Here is a 7835-nt window from a genome sequence, read left to right on the forward strand (position 1 = left end):
ATTTTGTGTATTAATACTAATTCCATGGCTATTAAAATGGTAGACGGTATGATTTAAAATTGGTAGTTTGTCTAGCTATCTACACTCAAATTTCTGAAGAGCAAATATCAGATATGTTATCATTATTAAATTATCATCAATTAGGCTTTATAATTGTATGAATAGTAGGAATATGAGCATTCACTCCCATTAGTTTACTTTCTAATGTGGCAGTATACATCTAAGTCTCCTATAATAATTGGTTAGCCTTTCAAGATGTTACGCTTAGTCTTTCTTTCAAGCATTGATTTAGCACACATTTATTGAGTTCCTAGATCCTGAGGGGAATCTGGACTAGCTTAAGATTTTTTTAGGGAAACAAAGCATAACCATACAATAACTTAAATGATGATATATAATTGATCAGCAAATAATAATTAGCACAATATTAAGCTATAGGAATCCAGAAGAATAATGTGAGTTGTAAGGCTGGAAAAGTCTTCATGATAAATAAAAGTTTTTAAAGAAAGGAAGAGAAGAAGAAGGAAGTAATTCTAGGTTTAATTGATGCTTATGAGTAGAAATAAACAATGTATATGGGTGGCAGGGAATGATGGATTTCTCTCCCTCTGGAAGAAAAAGAGGATTCGTGTGGGAAGGAGAGTGGATTTAGAGCAAAGTAAAGGGTATTTACTAAGTCTATTGAGCTTGCATGAGTGTTTTATGGGAATTACTCTGGATCTCAAATCAAGAGCCTCCTTTTGGATAAGACTCAGGAATCTACGTTCTAATATCTCAGGTTAATATGATGCAAGTATTCCCTGAACTATGCTTGAAGAGACACTGAGGTAGTTGCTAAATCTGCTTTGACATCAATAATAATTTTTTAAAAATAGAGTATAGGCCTGATATAAACTGACTGACCTGGGCCCAGGATGGAGGATTATTTAAATCAGGAAGAAAGTATTCGTAATGAGCCCTCTCTGGGAACTGATGCCATCAACTGGCAATTTAATGAGAAAGGGTAAGGCATTTGGAATGAAGAAGATGAAAATGAGAGATAGGTGGATAAATTGGCAAGTCTTTTAATTTATATTAAATGGAAACATCAGAGGAGATGGAGAATACAAAACATCCTGTGTTAGCAAGGATGATTTTATTAATAAAAAGAACAGACCTCAGGGTCTTGTGCTGTTAAATTAATGAGGAAATCAATGGATAAGGGAGAGTGTGAACTGGAAAGATAATAAGGTCCTTTTGGTAAAAATAGAGCTTGAGATAATGGTAGGATACCCAAATTAAAAAGCGGAGGAGGTAGATGAGAGGGCAGACCTGGAGGAAAAGGCTTGATGCCAGAAGTGAAAGTATGAGAATGAATAGGTCTCCAGTATTCATTTTCTAGGCTATCATAACCAATTGCCGCAATAGCCACAAATTCTATGGCTTAACACAACAGATTTTTTTTTTTTTTTTAATCTCTCATAGTTCAAGAGGCCAGAAGTCTGAAATCAAGGTGTTGGCAGGCTTGGTTTCCTCTAAAGTCTCTGAGAAAGAAGCCAACCGTACCTCTCTTCCAAATTCAGGGGGTTGTCAGCAATCTTAGCATTCCCTGGGTTGTAGCTGTATCACCTCCAGTCTCTGCCTCCATCTTCACATCATCTTTTTCCCTGTCTCTGTGTCCTCTCCTCTACTTATAAGGACACCAGTCATTAGATTTAGTGCTCACTCAGGATGACTTCATCTACGGATCCTTCATTACATCTACAAAGACCTTATTTCCAAACAAAATCACATTCTGAGGTTCTGGGTGGATATGGATTTTGGCGGGGGGGGGGGGGGGGGGGGGGGGGGGGGGGATAATATTCAACCCCGTACATCCTCCTAGGAATATGAAGAAAAAGAAGAGCAAGCCCTAAGGTGTAAGCCTTGGAAAATACTAACAACTAGGAGGTAGGAGAAAGGGTAGAAATGGAAGAATAGAGAAAGAAATGTTGGAGAGCTAGGAAAAGATTGAGAATAGTGCACCATCAGGAAAGCAGAAGAGGTTAGAGACTTCAAAATGAGAGTCTACTAATACAATATTGTGTGTTAGCTATATTTTAATACATATATATATTTTTAAAGAGAGTGTTTAGCAACCTCAGGTTCAACAGATATATGCCAAAAGGTAGCCATTACGTTTTGGACTAATGTGATTTATGAACATCAGGAGAGCAGTTATAAGATCATTTGAGAATATGGGCAAAAAAAGAGAATAATAAAAACTAAGATGATTTAGGAAGTAGATCAGGTGGCATTTTTTTTCTCCCTAAGATTGGAAATACCAGAATACAATTTTTCTCCAGCAGCAGAAAGTTGCCAATTATGTAAAATCTCTCCAGATGTATCCAGATAGAGGATTGTTCTCATTTCTCACAAAATCTGGATCAAGAAGAGAATTCAAAAGTGGTCAGAGCAAGGTTTATAGTCTTATTTCTCCTTTCTGCCTGAGAACATGAACTGCTTGTCCCTTTTCATATGTAAATATAAAGAATTGGGCCAAATGCTAATTAAATTGCAGACATTCGTAAAGTAATATTACATCTAAGGATAGTTAATAGGGCTTGCACATGGAGCTTATTTATAAATAACAGAGATGAAATATATGATAAAAGGAATCTTTAGATGGAATAATTAAAGATCAATTATGACAGTGGTACACAGCAGTTAAAGCCTCTGGAAGACTTCCTACTTTTTAATCAAAGATAATTATCAATTATGAGACTTTATCATTAGTAGAGTGTCTACACTTTGCATCTTAAAAAGCTGATGATAATTAGTCTCCAGTTCTTGCTCTAAGTGAGTGCTCATTATGTTCAGAGAGGAGTGACTTTTTCCTTTGAAAAATGACTTTTTAGCTCATGACCTTGGGCAACTTAGACTCTCCTGTCTGTACATCGAGTTGAGATAATGCTTATTTTCTCTCTTACTCAAAAAAAATAATTTGATAGTTGCATAAATGCGAATTAATATGAAAAAAACATATTATGAATAAGGGGATGGCAAAAGATTTTAATTTTGAATAGTTGAGTTCAGAGGAACAGATTTAGTATCCTAATTACAATTAGGATGTAACTAATAAATCAGGAATTAAAGACAGACATTTTTCAATGGAGAATAAAATGTCTATTTATTGAGTGATTATATAAACCAAGAATTATACAAAATACTTTATATATATGATCTCAATGAATGCTATCAATAACATTATAACATAATGTTATAACATAACTTTCCCCTCATTTTACATAATAAGGAAAGAAAGTGTCAGAGTGGTTTAATAACTTGTCCAAAGTGACCCAGATAATGAATACTCATTCTGGAGAATATTCGATATGTAATATTAAAATTGATCTAATCTGAAGATATTCATATTTAAGATATAATAGCAGAATTTGCAGAAAAACAATTAGGAAAATAATTCTTTTAATGCTTGATTAAATTAATTTGGTAGTAATATTAAACTTTTAAGACACCCATCTCCCATTTTTATTATAGAAAAATAAATGAAAAGAAGGGAAATAGATATCAGAAAATTATTGAAAGTCAAATACTAAATGATGCAATGATCTACACATAAATTTAGTTGGGAAGTTATAACCTGGTGTTAAAGTTGTTTATTAGTATTATTCCATCAGATGGTGGTATTTTCTACTTTGAAAGTAGTTTAAAAATCTAGTGATTAAGTCGAAGTTAAAAGGTTGACTGCTGCTTAAAAATAATCAAACAATTTTGATAAAGATAATACAGAACACATGAGGATGCCAAACTTATGGGGACTAAATTCATTCAGTTAAGCTATGGGATATCCATAATAGTCATTCACTGCTCAGAGGGTAGAGGTGGGTATAACAGGCTCACTTGAACTCACAAGGCTTATAGTCTCGCACATAAACTTGTGTGGTTCCCTAATTCTCATCTGAAATAACCAGCAATACAAAGATACAAAGTTTTTTTTTTTTTTTTTTTTACTTAGTTTAATTTCTGGAAAACATTATTTATGGAGGATGTTATGTATTCCATATAGATAACAACTGAATTTATTTGTTCATGCAATTGTCTTTCCTTAAAATACTGGTGTAATTAATGGTAGAATTGAATTTGGCATGTGAATTTTGCTCTATTTGGAAACCAAAAATAGTTGGGGTCATATTAGTGTGCAGACTCTACATCTGAAAGCAAGAGAAATTTGTACTGTATTCATTTATATTATAATGTGCTGTAATTTACATATGTAAAGTTAATCAAAACTTTGAAGGACATTATTTTTACATTTTTAGGTATGGACTCTAAGAAAACTATTTGAAGAAATTTAGTTTCATAGACTTTGAATTTCCTTAGTGTCTTTTCTAATACTTTTGTTCTCATTTAGAAAGCAATTTATATTTTTATTTATCAGTAAATTCTCTGAAAGAAATAAAATGTCTTTCTTTAGAAATTACAAATGCAAAACCTGTAAGATTAAATACAATATAAGATACTTTTGACATTTCCATACAGGAACGATTTATTTATCTAAAGCATAATTACTATGAGATGACATAAGTGCATCTACTATATTTCAAAATCATTGACAAACATGTACTGCTGATTAGAAATGAGGATTTTCAAACTGGAAACATACATTAGCAGTAGATATATACTTTTAGAGAGCATTTGCTTGAGAATGTGTTTGCTGATCAGTTTCCCATTGACTTCCATGTAAATTTCAACTCGGTGTCTGGTTTTGAATATTTTATGGAATGTCTTGCTTTTCTATGAGTTCTCTCCTCCAGGTAGCCTTTTCTCAAGTGTTGTTCTCTTGACCTGAGGAGACATCAGAGTATCCCTCAATTTCCTTCTGGTTACTTGGTGGCAGAAATTTGTTACAACATTCAGCTGGGGCTGACCTCCAACTCGGTTCACTTTAACAGAGCATCTAGGGGGATAAAGCCTGGGTTTGGGAGAGATGAAGGTAGGGCAAAGCAAGGTCAGGGTATTTTTTGGAAATAGCTAGGTGAAAGTACTTGTACTGAGAATATTCTTCTAATCACCTTCTATTCATCCCATTGATGAAGGAGGGACCCCACCTCCCTAATTAATATGAGATGGTCAAACACATGACACTGGACACATGAGATTCACAGCACTTTATTAGTCACATATGCTCACAGTCCAGGATAGGACACCTCATGCCGTGTAGGGCCACACCAGGGGGTGCACTTGGAAGCATTGTGAACAGCAGGGGCTGTGGGAGGCAGGCTTTGCACTGACCCAAGGGTTAGGTGACCCTTGGGTCTCATGGAAGGATGTGATTGACTTGTTTGATAAATTTATGAGCTGGTAGGAAGGGGGGAAAGTTAGATTGAAGATAAGGTGAGATGGAGCTGATCTGGTTGATAGGGGAACTAGTCTGGGAGGGAGCCTTTCTTGCTGGGTGGGGTCACACCTGGCAAGAGTAGAACTCACAATTAGGCCTTGAGACACCTTGCAGTTCAAAGATGTCAAGGCAGCACATGAAATTTTAGTCCTTACAATTTAATACTCATGATTAAAAATTTAGTGGGGGGAGGAGGGAGGAGCAAGTAGTACTTTGGCCAGCTGCTGAGGGAGGTACTGTTGGTCTAGGGTTAGAGCCATGCAGATCTATAAAGATGAGGTCCAGCTGGCTGTCCATAGGAATAGCAATGAATATCAGGGTTTTACTATATATGATGGGATGAGTCCAGGGGCCACAGAACAGGTGTCTGGATTGTCAGAGGCAGGAGAGTGTAGTGGCTAAGGGATCGCAGAAGTTGGCATTCCTGGCTAACATTTGGGCATTTAGCAGATCTGTAGCTTTTGAAAGGTTATTTAAAATCTTTATCTTCTGTTTTCTCATTAGTAGTATAATAGTAACTCTCTCATGGGGAGGTTGAAATATTAAATGAGATAATACTTTAAACAATAAATATTAGTTATTATTATTGATTGGGTACAGAAGTTACTCAAGCCAGATTCTGAGGGTGGTCCAACCAGTGGCCAGTCTTACCCTAAAGCGGCAGTCAGGGTTGAGGGCAACGTGACATCATTAAGATCTACCTGAACCATATTGGACGTTTTTTTCACTCTTTACAAGGTCTTGAGTTGACATGCTATAAACAGTTACTTAGAATCTTTACAGTTAGAAGATTACAAGGTGTATTATTTTAAATAACGATCATTTAGAGATTCTCCTACCTCAGGCTGTCAATATTTCAAAAGCAAAAACATATTGCCTATTACATAAAAAGCATTCAATAAATGTTTATTGAATAACCTTTGAAAAATGAGGTATCATCACTATCAAATTATGGAAATTTATCCCAAGATTCATCTGTAATGTTTACAGGTAAAATGAACAAAAGATTACTTTTAATACAGTGTATAGAGGTTGCTCTATAATGTTCATATAGAAGGCTCTTTGGTATTGAATTTTGGTTGGAAGAAGGAAACTTGTCTTGAAGCATCACAGAATAGCCAGAGCACGCTGTCCAGTTGGGTAGTTGGCAGAGGGATACAGGTAAGAACAGAAGCTCTGCCAAGCCCTGCTCATTCGCTGTGGTAGCAGTAGGAAATAAGAGGTAGAAATGAAATATTTATTTTTTTGTAATTGGAGACATTTTATATGGACTAAATATATTTATTTTCTCAGTAGACCCTGCTCCATTTCTATAACTTCCCACCTAATTGTTCCATTGAAATAAATTACAAAAATATCTCTGTAATCCCTATTATGCCTAGCATAGCAGGGTTTTTAAAAAATATAGTATGTGTGCAATCAGTATTTGTTAGTTAATTAGTTTTTACTGAGCCATCAATAATTCTCAGTTATGTTTGTGATTTTACCCTTGCAAGATAAATTGTTTTAGAGATTCCAAGTGAATAAATCAGACTAGGAGGTCTTTTAATGCTAATAATCTGTGATGATCAAATCTATCAGAAAGATCTTGGTAAGAAAAAAAGTTTTGAAAAAACCTAGGGTTTTAGTAGCCTGTATTAACATACAAGGGATTCCAGTAGAATAAATATTGCAGATAAAAGTTATGTATATGCATAGATAAAAAAATCTGATAATTTATGAAGTAGCCTTTGGTGTTACTGGATGTAACCCAATGGGTTCGTTGGTATGGTTTGGAGTGGCCAAGGAGAGCCTGCGGTTAATAGCATGAGTTTTGGATTCTAATTCCTGGGTTTGATTCCTTGTTCCACCACTTAACAGCTGTGTTGGCCTTAGGCAAGTCATTTCACCTATCTGTGTCTATTTCAATGATAATAGTAACTACTTTGTAGCATTGTTATAAAGGTTAAATAAATGAATTAGTATCTATAAAAAGCACTTTGAATATTATCTGGCACCTAAGCACTATACACATCTTCATGGTCATCTTTCCTTCTCATAGATACAGCTGACTTCCAAGCAGTCTTTCTATGCTTGGTGGCTAGAGACGTACTCCCCTCCAACCTCCCAAGATAAAGATATAAAACTTTGCCTGAAATTCTTGAATTTAAAAGCAGCTAAAATTTTTACTTCTCATTTATTAAGAGAGCTTCTCAAAAAAAATTTCTAGTATTCATGGAATTGATGTTAAAAGCCAAGTAAGCATTATTTCACTGAAGTGTTTCAGTCATTGTCCTGGAATGGTCTTAAAGCAAGCAATCTGCTACTGAAAGTGCTGCCTTTGATATCAAATGGTCATTAAAAGTCTCATGACACTTAACTAAGACTTAAAATTATTCTTTTCTATCTCTTGGCAAGGGTTCAAATTTGAGATTAAATTCCCTTTAAGTGGTTAAGGCATTTATAGTCTCCCCTGTCT

The sequence above is a fragment of the Pteropus vampyrus genome, unplaced genomic scaffold (genome assembly GCF_000151845.1).
Source record: "Pteropus vampyrus isolate Shadow unplaced genomic scaffold, Pvam_2.0 Scaffold21, whole genome shotgun sequence".
In the NCBI taxonomy this organism is placed as follows: Eukaryota; Metazoa; Chordata; class Mammalia; order Chiroptera; family Pteropodidae; genus Pteropus; species Pteropus vampyrus.